The sequence below is a fragment of the Vulpes lagopus genome, chromosome 15 (genome assembly GCF_018345385.1).
Source record: "Vulpes lagopus strain Blue_001 chromosome 15, ASM1834538v1, whole genome shotgun sequence".
Taxonomy (NCBI): Eukaryota; Metazoa; Chordata; class Mammalia; order Carnivora; family Canidae; genus Vulpes; species Vulpes lagopus.
In genome coordinates, this window is record NC_054838.1 from 8,724,900 (window position 1) to 8,737,446 (window position 12,547).

The window sequence follows — 12,547 nt, forward strand, 5'->3', positions numbered from 1 at the left end:
ACATATTAAAGAGCGCCTTACGTTGCAACAAATATACGATATAGCTTATATAGTACCCAGTACGTTAGGAGGTAAAATCCATGCCACCATGAGAGAAAAGGTAAAGGTGGACTGGGCAGCAGAAGGCAGGGGGCAGAGGCAGGCTCCGCTGTTAAGGAGAGTGGTCAGGGTGGGCCTCATTGAGGAGATGACCTTGACCAAAGACTTGAACAATGTGAAGGCGTTAGTTCCACGTGCTATTTCCCTTTCTTTTTGATATCCAAGAGGATCAGAACCAAATCTGAGGCTCAAGCCCAGTGCTCTGGAGGCCCCTGTGGTCTGCATATTTGTGGTCTTTTGTCCGTTGGAGAGGCAGGGCAGGACAGTGGTGCAGGTCGTGAGTTCCAAAAATCACACCAAATATCGGTTCCGCTGCTCACCAGCTAAGTGACTTTGCGCATCACAGTTCACCTCTCTGGCCTTCAGTTCCCTATGCCTCAAAGGGAAGGTAATAATAGCACCTACCTCACAGGGCTCTTTTATGGCTTAAAGAAAATAACCTACGCAAATTCCATCGCCTTCAGGAAGAACTCGATAAAAATCAGGTGTAATGACCAAGCCTTGGTCTTGTCTCTCAAAGTGTACTTACATTTTCCTTGGTCCTGATTCTCTATCCTTATTGATATTTTAACATTGCTTTATGGTTTCTGCTCCTGTGGTAAGCTACCTCAAATCCTTTGCAGATTGGGGTGGGTTATAAATAAGGAAGTAAATAAATAAAATCTGGAGAGGGGAACGCTGCCACCGAAGCAAAACATTTCATTATCAGTAGAGTGAATTCCAAGTGCGGCCAAAAGGAAGAAATATTGACTCTAACCTCTAAGAGCCCATCAAAAACCACCAGCAAGATGCTCTCTGGTTACTCAGACCATCTTTCTCTTCCCCTTGCTCCTCTTTCCTAAACCCCTCTTCTTCCCTTCCTCAAGAAAGGGTACATGAGTCACACAGAATGGCCCAATAAGCCTAAGCCCTCCCAACCCCTCAATGACGACCTCATGGCATGGGACTCACAGAATTCTCCTTCTTCCTCAACAGAGAAGAGAAAGGAAACTGGTGGGCTTACTCTCCGTGGTGCTGGGGTTAAGAGATGGGTGCTGTTCAGGGCACTGAGTCAGACAGAGGTCAGGATCTCATTCCTGCCATTAATTAGCGAGTCCTGTGGCAGTGGGGAAGGCCCCGGAACTCTCTGGGCCTCAGTTTCCTTGTTGGTAATAACAGTGCCTCCCTCCTAATGTATCCATGCAGATGAAAGGGGAGGATACAGGGAAGTAACATGGATAGCTTGTTTTTAAAGCCCTTAATAAAAGTTGGACTTTCCTTCTTTCACTGCGCCCCAGGGTAACATTTACCAGGCAATGGGAATCTGAGACTCTTTAAAAGGGGGTTCACAGGGCAGAAACAGGGTAAGAAGACTAGTTTGGCTATATCTCATTGTGACAGAAATGCCCTACAAGAAGGAGACAGATCATTTTTTTTTAGCCTCTACTACTTTGCAGGCACATTCATGCAGGTGTGTGTGTGTGTGTGTGTGTGTACACATCCCTTATGCCACAGGCATATATATATATATATATATATATATATATATATATATATATATATAGTGTGTTACCATATAGATCATCACAGATCCTTACTGTAACTGTTGAGATGAACATGTCACATCTGACAGCTGGGACTGGGTTTGGAACCCAGAGCACAGAGCTAGGAATGTCTGTGAGGCTGTGCTGGCCTTCTGGCATTTTCTTTATGAAGGGCAACAACTAGCCTCCATCACAGGACATCACAGACACCATTGGCAGAAACCTGCGAGGCCCCGGACCCGCTGGAGCGCCAAGCTTCCGTGACTCCTGAGCTGGTTTCCAGAAGAATCTGGACCAGGCTGACCTTGCCGAGGCTCTCTGAGCCCTCCTCCTCCCCTCCCCTCCAACAGCCTCCAGGGCCTTCAGTGTTAAGGCAGCCCTGCTCCATGGATTTTGGCTTTGGAATTAGCCAGATCTGAATTTGAAACACCCACCCCTCGCACAGCAGCTGTAGGACCTTAGGTAAGTCACTTACTCTTTCTGGCTCCTGTCCTGAAAATGATGACATCCAAATGTCTGCGTCCCAAAATGATCGTGAGGATGAACTAGAGCAGTGCCTTGGAAATAACACAAAACGGTGCGGGAACATACTAAGTGTTCATTTCTGGTCACTGTTGTTACATTGACACCATCAGGGAAAATCATCCTTAAGCTGACAGAGATGATGCTCTCAAGGCCTTAAGAACCAACTGACACATCTGCCCACGCTTCTGCACAGACCAAGCATGGTGGCCTGGTTATCTGACGTTTGGTCCATCCCTTATGCCACAGGCAACTACTTGTGGATAACAAGAAGACCTGGCTGGGTGGGCCCTGTGCCCCTCCCAGGGGGAAAAAAAAAAAAAGACTAATCAAGATCCAGGCCTTCCAATCATTGCCTTTGATCCACAAACATGCACTGATGGTCCCTTTTGTGCTGGGACCTGGGGAGAGATGAGAAACCCAGACCTATCCCAGGAGTTTATGGTGCACTTGGAAAAAAAAAAAAAAAAAAGACAAGGAACCGCATCATGGTAGACAGAAAGGAATGAGTGCTGAGTACCCCTGGGGCCATGAGTGAAAGCCCCGTGGAGAAGCACGTATTTGAACCGGACCTTACAATCTAGGTGAAACGTCAGTGCGTGACTTCCCAGGCTGGAAGCACAGAATGAACACAGGACAGAAATGGGAAAAATACCAGAGTTTGTTTAGAGAACAGAATTTTGGTGAGCCTGGAGGACTGGAATGTCAGAGGACTGAGGTGAGAGCTGGCAGTGAAGGGCCAACGAGCCACAGGAGACACAAAATAAAGGTCATGACTACCGTGGAGAGAACAGGGGCAGGGGGCCTGCAATTTAAAACGGGATGGTCCAGAAGGCCTGTTCGAGGTGACACGTTTAAGAGGTAAAGGAGCAAGTCATGTGACTATCTGGGGGAAGCTTCCAGGCAGAGAGCATCGCGGAGCCGCCGTGCAAAGGTCCGGGGGCCAGGGGGTGGCTGCCATGTCGGTGATGCACTGAAGGGGACCAGTGTGACCGGAGCGGCAGGGAGTGAGGTGAGAGTTCAAAAGGAGCCGGCTCCTGAGACGCCTGGCGGGCTGTTGTGGGGCTTTAGCTTTCACTTGCCTGAAACGAAGAGCCACGGTAGGATTTCCAGGGAAGGCGAAGACTTAGGTTTTATACGCATCTCGGACTGCTGTGTGCAGACCCAACTGCAGGGGCCGCGGCTGAAGCAGGGACAGCAGCCTGGAGGCTACCGCGGAAATCCAGGCGAGAGGCGGCGGCTGGGGCCAGGGCGGTAGCTGGGCGGTGCTGCGCCTCGGTTTCCCCGGGAGAGCCTGGGCCTAGCGCCCCGGGCCCTGCCCTGCCCTGCGTGCGGCCTGACGCCTCCGGGAGCGCCCTCCTCCCCCACCGGGAATCGCAGCAACCTCCCGCCAGCAGGGCGCCAGCCGGGTGGGACTGCGGGGCGCGCGGGCAGCCCCCGGACCCCCCGGACCCCACGGGGGCGCCGCGGCAGGGCCGAGCGCCGGGCGGGACGGGCCGGCGGGGCCGGGTCGAGCTCCAGCTCCCGGGACCCACGGGGGAGGGGCGGGCGCGGGCGCGGGCGTCGCGCGGGCAGCCCCGGGGGCGCCACAGGCCCCCTCCTCGCCGCCCCGCGGCGGCCCCAGCACTGACCCCTTTGTCTCGCCGTCCTCGGCCGCAGCCGTCCGCCTGTCCGTCCCGCGCTGGGCTCGGCGCGCAAGGCCCCGCCGGGGGTCCCTCTGGCGGCCGCCGGATCGGCGCACCCGGGCCCGGGGCTCCCGGGAAGAGGAAAATCATGAATGAAACAGACGCACGCGGATCTCCCGCTCCCCCGCCCGCGGGTGCGGGCAGCCTCCGCGCGGGGCGGGGGCGGGGGCGGGGCGGGGGCGGGGGCGCCGGGGCTCGGGGCGCGCGGGGGCGGGGGCGCCGGGGCTCGGGGCGCGCGGGGGCCCTGAGCTGCCGCCCCCGCCCCGCCCCCCCCGCCCCCCCGCCCCCGCCCCCGCCCCCGCCCCGGCCCCGCCGGGCCCTGCGCAGCTCCCGGGGGCGGGGCGGGGCCGGGGGCGCTGCGCCCGCGACTCCGCAGCCCGAGCGCGCCTGCTGGGGCGTCCGGCCGGGGAGCGCGCACGGAGCGCGGGACGGAGCGCGGGGCGGGCGGGCGGACGGACGGACGGACGCCCCCGCACACGCAGACGCACGGAGCTCGGCGCGGCCCCGTCACCCACGCGGGAGCACACGCAGACACGCGCACCCTCGCGCGCCCTCCCGCCCGCGCCCGCAGCCCGCTCCGGCCGGTAAGTGCGGCGCCTCGGTGGCGCCTTTGTGCGGGAGCCGGCGGGGGGGCGCGGGTCCCTCCGGGGCGGCCCCGCGACGGGCGCCCCCACCCCCCGCCGCCCCCGCCGCCCCCGCCGCCCGCCGGCGCCACCGCCACCGCCACCGCCACGCCCCCGTGGGGCTCCCGCGCCCCCGGGCTGGGGGAGGGGCTCGCGCGCGTTCCGGGGAAGGACGGAGACGCTGCCCCGGTCTGAGCCCCGCGGGGAGGCCGGAGGGCGCCGCTCGCCCGCAGCCTCCCCCGCCCGCCTCGCCTCCCCCGGCCCCGCGGAGCTCCGACCCCCCCCACCCCCAAACCGAGAGCCCGAGGGCCCGGCGCGCCCCCCCCCTGCAGGCCCCTTCCCGGAGGAGGCCCGGGCTCCTGCCAGACGCGGAGCGGGTCCGGGTCGGGGTCGGGTCGGGTCGGGGTCGGGGCCCCAGGGGTTACCTTACCAAGGATCGCGTGGCTTAGAGGGTCAGGACCAGATGAACCCTCGGAACTCATTTCACCCCCTCGCCTTACAGATGGGGAAACTGAGGTCCAGGGAGGTGGCTCGACCAAGGTCACCAGAGTTAACGACCAAGCCCGCATGAGAATCTAGGGTCCCTGGCTTTCGTGTTCATTTCCCCCCTACGTAATTCAGTCCTATGCCCACTGAAGCCCCAGAACCCCAAAATTCATGAGTGTGCCAGGGAAGTCTTTGTGATTCCAGCCCTGCCCCCACTTGGAGCGGCAGGTGCCATTCATTTGCCACCATCCTTCCCGTGGGGGGTGTGGGGGGGGAGGGTGGCCTTTAGTTTGCCACAGTCAGCCTCAGAGGAGAGCTGTCTTATGCAAGCAAGCACAGGTTTGGGGATTGCATTTGCAAGAATGAAGCAGCTCTAGGCAGGAGATCAGATCAACCAGTTGATGTGCCAGCCCCTTCCCTCACCTTTACCAGACTATGTGCCTTCCCAGTCACGCTCTCCTCCTCCTAAATGGCAGGGGTCTTCTAATCTAACCAGGCTCCTTCATCATGCCTTTGAGGAGGTCTCCAAGTCCTTCCTGTCGGGCCACCCCTTCCTCCTTGACGTCTGTTGGCTACAGCCTCTTGGTGTTGCTGACAAAGCTGCTGGGGAAGCTTGAGTTACAGCCTCACCAGGCTCGGAGGGTAGCTCAGGGCAAGACTCCCTCAAGGGCAGCTGGGTGTCCCCAGAGCTGAGCCCGATGGCCGGCACACACAGGGTGCCCCGAGAGGTATGTTGAAGGCGTGCAAGCTGGACAGCGAATGGATGAAGTCGAGCACTTTTGAGGAGACTCCGTTGGGTGAGATAGTTGGCAAGGAGGGCGGTGTTCAGTCTCTAGGGGCCTGAGGCTCTTGTCTCGAGAGCCTCCCTCCTGAGTGGGGTGAGCAGCCTGGCAGGGAGCAGAACCGAGGTGACTGGGCGGCCCGACTCCAGGGACCAGCACTGGTCCACGTAAATGGCATCCCACTCCAGAAGCGCCATGCACATAGGCGTCTTAATGCGAGGTGCCCCCTGGCTTTTTGTGGGGTGGTGGGTCCCAGGCAGAAAGTGCAGAGGTCCGGGTTCCAGGCCCTGTGTCCTCCTCACCGTCTGGGCAGTTTCAGTTAAATGCTCATAACCTCTCTGGGTCTCAGTTTCTCCATCTGAAAAATGAGATCGTTAGATTGGAAATTTTCAGGATACCTTTCAGGTCTGAACTGTTGGGGGTGGGGAGGGGAGCGCTTATTTATATAACCACTGTGGGCCTGATTTTCCTCTTCTATTACTCTGCGAGGGAATAAAATGAGATGAGATGATTTATGTAGGGTACTTAGCACTGTGCCTGGGGCATAGAAAGAGCTCTAGAATTGGTAGCTATTAATACTATTAAAAACCCCAGCTTTGTGGATATACCCTCCACTTCTTCCCTCTTCAGGTTGCCCAAGGGCATGGGATTTTAGGGCCTCGGAGTCCCTCTCTTTGAAAAAAATCCCTTCCTCGCCCGACTTAGGGCTCAGCCGGCCTAAGACATCCATGAAACCTCCCCGGGACAAGTCACGCTTCCATTTATCAGTTGTTTTGTAGCTAATCGTGACCGTATTTAGTAACTTATGTAGTGTCGCTTACATTTAATTCTCCTAACACACCCATAATAGCCATAGAGTTATCATTCCCGTTTTATAAATGGGGAAGTTAAGACGCAGAGTTTAACCTACCTAAGAAAGCGTACTTTAAAAGTCTCAGAGCCAGAGAGCTGTGCCTCGGAGCTCAGATGATCTAAATCCAGATTCTAAACTCTTCTAAGTCATGTTGCCTGTCCTTGCCCAACACCTGCCCTAAAAGAGCGACTGATGACCTTTGGGAAAGAGTTGAGAAGAAGGATGGGTTTTATTCTTCTGGAAAATCAGGAAGAGCTTCTTGGAGAAGCTTTGTAGCATTTGAGTTGGGTCTACGTGATTAGCACACTCGAAGAAGGAAAGATTTCAAGTACTGGAAGCCGCATGAGCAGAGAGCAGACAGTGGGGGCTTCTCAGGCATGTGTGGAAACTGGAAAGTGTTTCATTCCAACTGGAGCAGAAAGGATTAACAGAGGAGTTGTGAGAAGGAACTTCTAGGTAGAAAGGTGGAGGCAGTTTCTAGGAGCATTGAATGCCAAGCTGAGAGGTTGGTCTTTAGGACATGGTCAAGCCTGGCCATTAGGAAACTCAGCCTGGCTGCCCTGTGGAGAACAGATGAGGGGAGGACCTACTGGCAGGGAGCCCAGGTAAGAAACAATGACAGTGGTCTAAGTAAAAGATAAGGAGCGGGGGTGGTTGTAAGAATGAAGAGAGGAGGAGGCCCAGGTGTCACCAGAACTGACAGTGGTTTAGGACACGGGTGCTCGAGGGAGGGAGGAATGAGAAGTGGTGGCAAGGTTTTGAGCCTGAGTGGCTAAGGATGTCATTCACAGAGAAAGCCCAATGGGAGGGGGTGTGGGGAGGCCTGCAAGTGGGGGCCGTGGATCTGACAGGGAACCATAATGACTCCTGCAAAGCTGGCTCACTGAGCACCCCTAAACTGTCAAGAGCCAGTTTGTTCATTCATTCATTCATTTGATCTCCAGATACATATAAACATCTGTTACGTGCCAGGTTGTTCTGGGCTCTGGGGATACATTGCTGAAAAAGATGAACTTCCTGCCCAAGCTCTACCAAGGGAGACAGAAAATAAAACATAAGCAGAGATATGACATTTCAAGGGGTGAGCAGTGCTCTGGGGAAAAAAACAGGGTGGGGCGGGGGAAGAGTGAAGGAAGAGGTTTGCCTTTAAATAGAATTGCCTTTGAGGAGGTGATAGTTGACCAAAGACCTAAGTGAAGTGAGGAGACCAGGGGAGAATGGCATTCCAAGAAGAGGAGACCACAAGTGCAAAGGCCCTGGGGTAAGAATACCTTGGCGTTTTCGGGGAACAGGAAGTGTGGCAGTAAGAGATAGAGATAGGAGAGAGGAAGGATGGTAAGGGCAGAGGTAGGAGAGGCAGGGCCAGCTCGTGTAAGTGTTTATAGGCCTGAGGAATAAGAAACCACAGCGTTAATGAGTTCCAAGAGAACCAGAGTCCTATTCTCCTTGTATTCTAGTGACTGGCAAACCAAGCCTGACACTCAGCGCTGGCTCACTAAGTAGTTGTGGAATGAATTAATGTTAGAAATGACCACCTACGTATGAAGCCGTATGTCTTGGAATGATACAAACCTCTAGATAAAGATATGGCATAGTGAGCTGTAGTATGATCAAAATGATAAAGCTCAGATGATTTGACTGTGCTGTCATTCAAGTCTGAAAAGCCCATGGTTCGCAGATTTGTTGGACAGCAAGCATCTTGGTGGGAATTTCTGACTTTGGGCTAATGTAGGGGGTGAACTGTTCGTGGCCAAATCTCCTGGGCACTGTGCTGGCGAAACAAAGACCCTAAATTGTCCTTCCTCTGCATGATGAGGTGGTTGGTTGAAGGCATTAGAGAGGCTTTGACATGTCCGTCTTAAGAGTCAGAACGCTCCCCTCTCCCCGAACTCTCTGAAAGCCACTCAGAGGGATTTGTGTGGACTTTGGTGGCGGGCGCAGTGTGGGTGTCTAGAGTCAGCTCCAAAGATTGTATGTTTCATCATCGGCCTAAAGGTGTTGCCTGGCCTTAAAAAATAAATTGCATCGTAAAAATAACATGACCAAGCTATAAAGCAAATGTAAGATTAACCATGATCTTGAACATCCTGTTCTGTTTCTTCTAAAAATCTGTGTCTTTTTTTTTTCTTCCTGCAATTTATTATTTTTTTTAACTTAAATTCCGGTTAGTGAACATAGAGTGTAATATTCGTTTCAGGTATACTATTTAGTGTTTCGACACTTCTGTACAACACCCATGCTCATCATAGATGAGCATCACCTTAATTCCTCTTTAATCCCCATCACCTATTGCCCCATCCCCTCACCCCCTTCCCCTCTGGCGACCATCAGTTTGTTCTCTCTAGTTAAGAGTCTGTCTCTGAGTTGCCTCTAAAGGTCTGTATTTTTAATAGACGAAATCAGTCAACGTCGGTCTTAGTACCTTGTGTTTTTCACTTAACATTTTTTCATGACTTCTTCTGTGTTCCGTCATGATCTTCTTTTTATCCTCAGTGGCTTTACTATATTTTGTTTAGCCGTTTCTTTGTTGACGGATATAGTAGTGAACATGTTCACGCACAGCTTTCCCATCTCAAATTCTCAAGGCATCCGTTTTAAGCATCCTCTAGAGGGTATGATGGGACCATAGAGGGCCTATAAAGGGGCCCAAGGGACAGAAAAGGAATGACTGTGGACAGAGGCAGGTTGATTTCACCGGCATAAATGATGTGACTGTGGGTCCTGGGGTAGAAGGAGAACAGAGGACACCAGAGCAAGAGCCAGGAGAGGATGGACAGGGAGATCATGGATCAGGAGGCCAGAGGCAAAAGAGCACTTAAGGATGTGACATCCGATTCGAGATGGAGTCCCTCCAGCATTCTGTTGGTTCAGTTTGGGGCGCTTCTTTAAAATGATGAAGTACACGAAGTTTGCTCTTTTACCCATTTGTAAGTGCACAGTTCGGTGGCATTAAGTACATTCACGGTGTTGTACCACCATCACCACCCTCCGCCCATAGAAAGCTTTTCATCTTGCAAAACTGAAACTCTGTATTCATTAAACAATAATCCTTCATTCCCTCCCAGCCTCTGGTAGCCCAAATTCTACTTTTTCTCTTTATGAATTTACCTATTGTAGGACCCTCATGTAAGTGGAATCATATAGTATTTGCCCTTTTGTGTCTGGATTATTTCACTTAGTGCCGTGTCCTCAAGATGCATCCATGTTGTAGCAGGTGTCAGAATTTTCTTTCTTTTTAAGACTGAGCAATATTCCTTTGCATGGACAGACTGCATTTTGTTTATCCGTTCGTCCATTGGTCACTTGGGTTGCTTCCAGCCTTTGTAGACAGTGCTCCTATCAGTATTGATGTAGTATCTGAGCTCCTGCTTTCAGTTCTTTTGGGTACAGACCTAGAAGTAGAATTGCTGGATCGTATGATAATTCTGTGTTTAACTTTTTGAGGAACCAAGGGGGCTTTTTTTTTTTTAAGGGATTTTTGTGGGCCCAGCATGAAGAGGGCCACTAAATGAAGTCTTAGGAGTGCAGAGTCTGGGAAGAAGCCATTAATTAAAAAAATAAAAAAATAAAAAAAGATGTACTCAGGGCACCTGGGTGGCTCATTTGGTTAAGTGGCCAACTCTTGGTTTCAGCTCAGGTCATGAGATCAAGCCCTGCGTGGTGATCTGCATGCGGCACAGTCACTTCAGATTCTCTCTCCCTTTCCCTCCAGCTCACACACTTTCTCTCACTCTCAAATAAATAAAATCTCTTTTTTTAAAAAAAAAAAGGTAGAATTTCATGGCTTCTTCATGGCCTTGAAGATAATAGGAGAGAAGGGAGTAAAAATGAATCCAGCCTCCATTTCTGAAGAATTATTGTGATTTAGAGGCATTGTGGGTGGAAAAAGAAAGTTCTCCAGGGACGTCTTAGTGGATGCAGTTCATTCATGCATGCAAGTATTTACTGTGCCAGGAAATCCACATGGCCATGAGAGCCCTGCCCACAAGGAGCCTATGTCTCCTGGGGGGCCCCCGACAGGTAACCCTGCAACAGTCCTCCGTGCCGATGTGTGATCTGATGGTAACAATAAGCCCTCACTTCTTGGTGCTTGTGACATGATCTCACCTAATCCTCCTAACAGTTCAGCACAGAAGATTTATATTGTCCTCAGTTTCCAGACTCAGAGAGCTTAAGGAACTTGCCAAGAACACACAGCAAGTATGTGGCAGAGCCAGAATTCAGACCTAGGCAGTGACTGTCCTCTGGTGCTGAGCCAAGGGTTGTGGGAGCACAGGAGAGACGCCTGCACAGCACGGAGATCAGAGAAGGCTTCCGGAAGGAAGAGGTGAGGCAAGGATCTTAAGTGTAAGTCAGCCGTGTTCGAGCTTCTTTTGCCCATGATTTCAGAAAATGGTTTTCTGGAGCAGCAGCAGCAGAGCAGCCTTCAGCCCTGCCGCCAGTGACTCTGATCCCCCAGGGCGCCCCACCTCACTGAGACTCCATCCCAGAGGAGGATGATCGTTCTTCATCCCTGGTGCTTATCGTGAGGCAGGGAGGCCAGGCAGGGGGTATTTCCTTTTCCCTCTCATCTCAGCTGCCTCTGACTACCCCAGCTGTCCTCCTTCCAGCCCCTTCCAGCCCTAGGGGCACATGCGGGCCTCCCCCCTCCTGGGCCTGAGCAGCCTCAGGACAGCAGGCCGGAAATGACCAAATACAAAGCCCAGGAGTGGCCATGGGGGTCCTGTGCCCACCTTCCTGCTTCCCAGCAGGGACCCTCCTGGCCTCTGAGAAGGGAGAGCTCTTCCTTGTGGAAGCATCCCTGGCCCCATCCCTCAAAGATTGCCAGCAGCACCTTTAGTCGCAACAACCAAGGACGCTCACACACGTTTTTAAGGTCTAGTCTATGAACAGGGAGAGGTACAGACCTTAAATGTTGCATTCAGTGAGTTTTGATGGTGGAATCGAGTTACGGACCCGTTGCCAGGATTGAGATGGGGCGCATCTCCACCACCCCCGGGCATTCCCTCTTTCTCCCGTCCAGTCAGTAACCTGCCCCCTGAGGTGACTGTTGTTCCTGGTCCTGTCATTCTGGATGTTTTGTCCATTCCTGAGCTTCGTAGGAATGGCATCAGAGCATGTGGTCTTCTGTGGCATCAGGCAGTTTGGGGGAGCCTCCACGTTGGTGTACCCCCAGCCTCGCCGACACAGATTCCTAAATGCCAGCCAGAGCGGCGACACCTGCCACCGTCATCCTGCTGAGAAACAGCGGCCTCCCAGTTAAGTCAGGGTGCCTTAGCCTGCTGCCCAGAGCCGGCTGCTACGTGGGGGCCCCCTCTCCTGCTCACTCCCCAGCTGCTCCAGGGGGTCCTTTCCTCCCACTCCCCCTGCGCTCTCATCTCTCTGGGCCTTTGCCCCAGCGCCGTCCTCTGCCCGGCTGCCCTCCCCGCTGTCTGCCGAGCCCCTGCTTCTCCTGGAGATGCTTCCCAGACCCTCCCCTAGTCCCTCCTTGGCACTCCCATTAGGTAGCCCCCTTGACCTTTAGCACTTTTCCTTCCTTTTTTTTTTTTTTTTTTAATAGTTTCAGAGGTAGAATGTAGTGATCATAACACCCGGTGCTCATCCCATCACGTGCCCTAGTTCATGCCCATCACCCAGCTACCTCATCCCCCTCCCCACCTCCCCTCCAGCAACCCTCAGTTCGTTTCCTAGAGCTCAGAGTCTCCTGTGGTTTGCCTCCCTTTCAGTGTTCATCTCATTTTATTTTTCCTTCCCTTCCCCTGTGTTCATCTGCTTTGTTTCTTAAATTGCACATGTGAGTGAGATCAATATGGTATTTGTCTTTTCTGACTGACTTATTTTGCTCAGCATAATACCTTCTAGTTCAGTCCATATCGTTCGTTGCAAGTGGTAAGATTTCATCTTTTTTTGATGGCTAAGTAATGTTCATATGTATACACACACACTCACGCCCCACATCTTTAGGCATTCATCT

At 53.2% G+C, this 12,547-nt stretch overlaps 1 protein-coding gene across 7 annotated transcripts in view; it reads left to right on the forward strand.

Annotated features, from left to right (window-relative positions):
- Positions 1-3,061: 3,061 nt before the first annotated feature.
- Positions 3,062-12,547, forward strand: part of PTPN5 (protein tyrosine phosphatase non-receptor type 5) — a 55,918-nt gene continuing 46,432 nt past the window's right edge. For 3 of the 7 annotated variants that reach the window (XM_041729580.1, XM_041729582.1, XM_041729577.1), the window contains exon 1: positions 3,062-3,156. The gene's annotated coding sequence lies outside the window, so the exon portion shown is untranslated. Of the gene's footprint in view, positions 3,157-4,197; positions 4,414-5,648; positions 5,667-12,547 lie in introns of those variants that run through there. The other 4 variants (XM_041729579.1, XM_041729576.1, XM_041729581.1 and 1 more) reach the window with 4 other exon arrangements.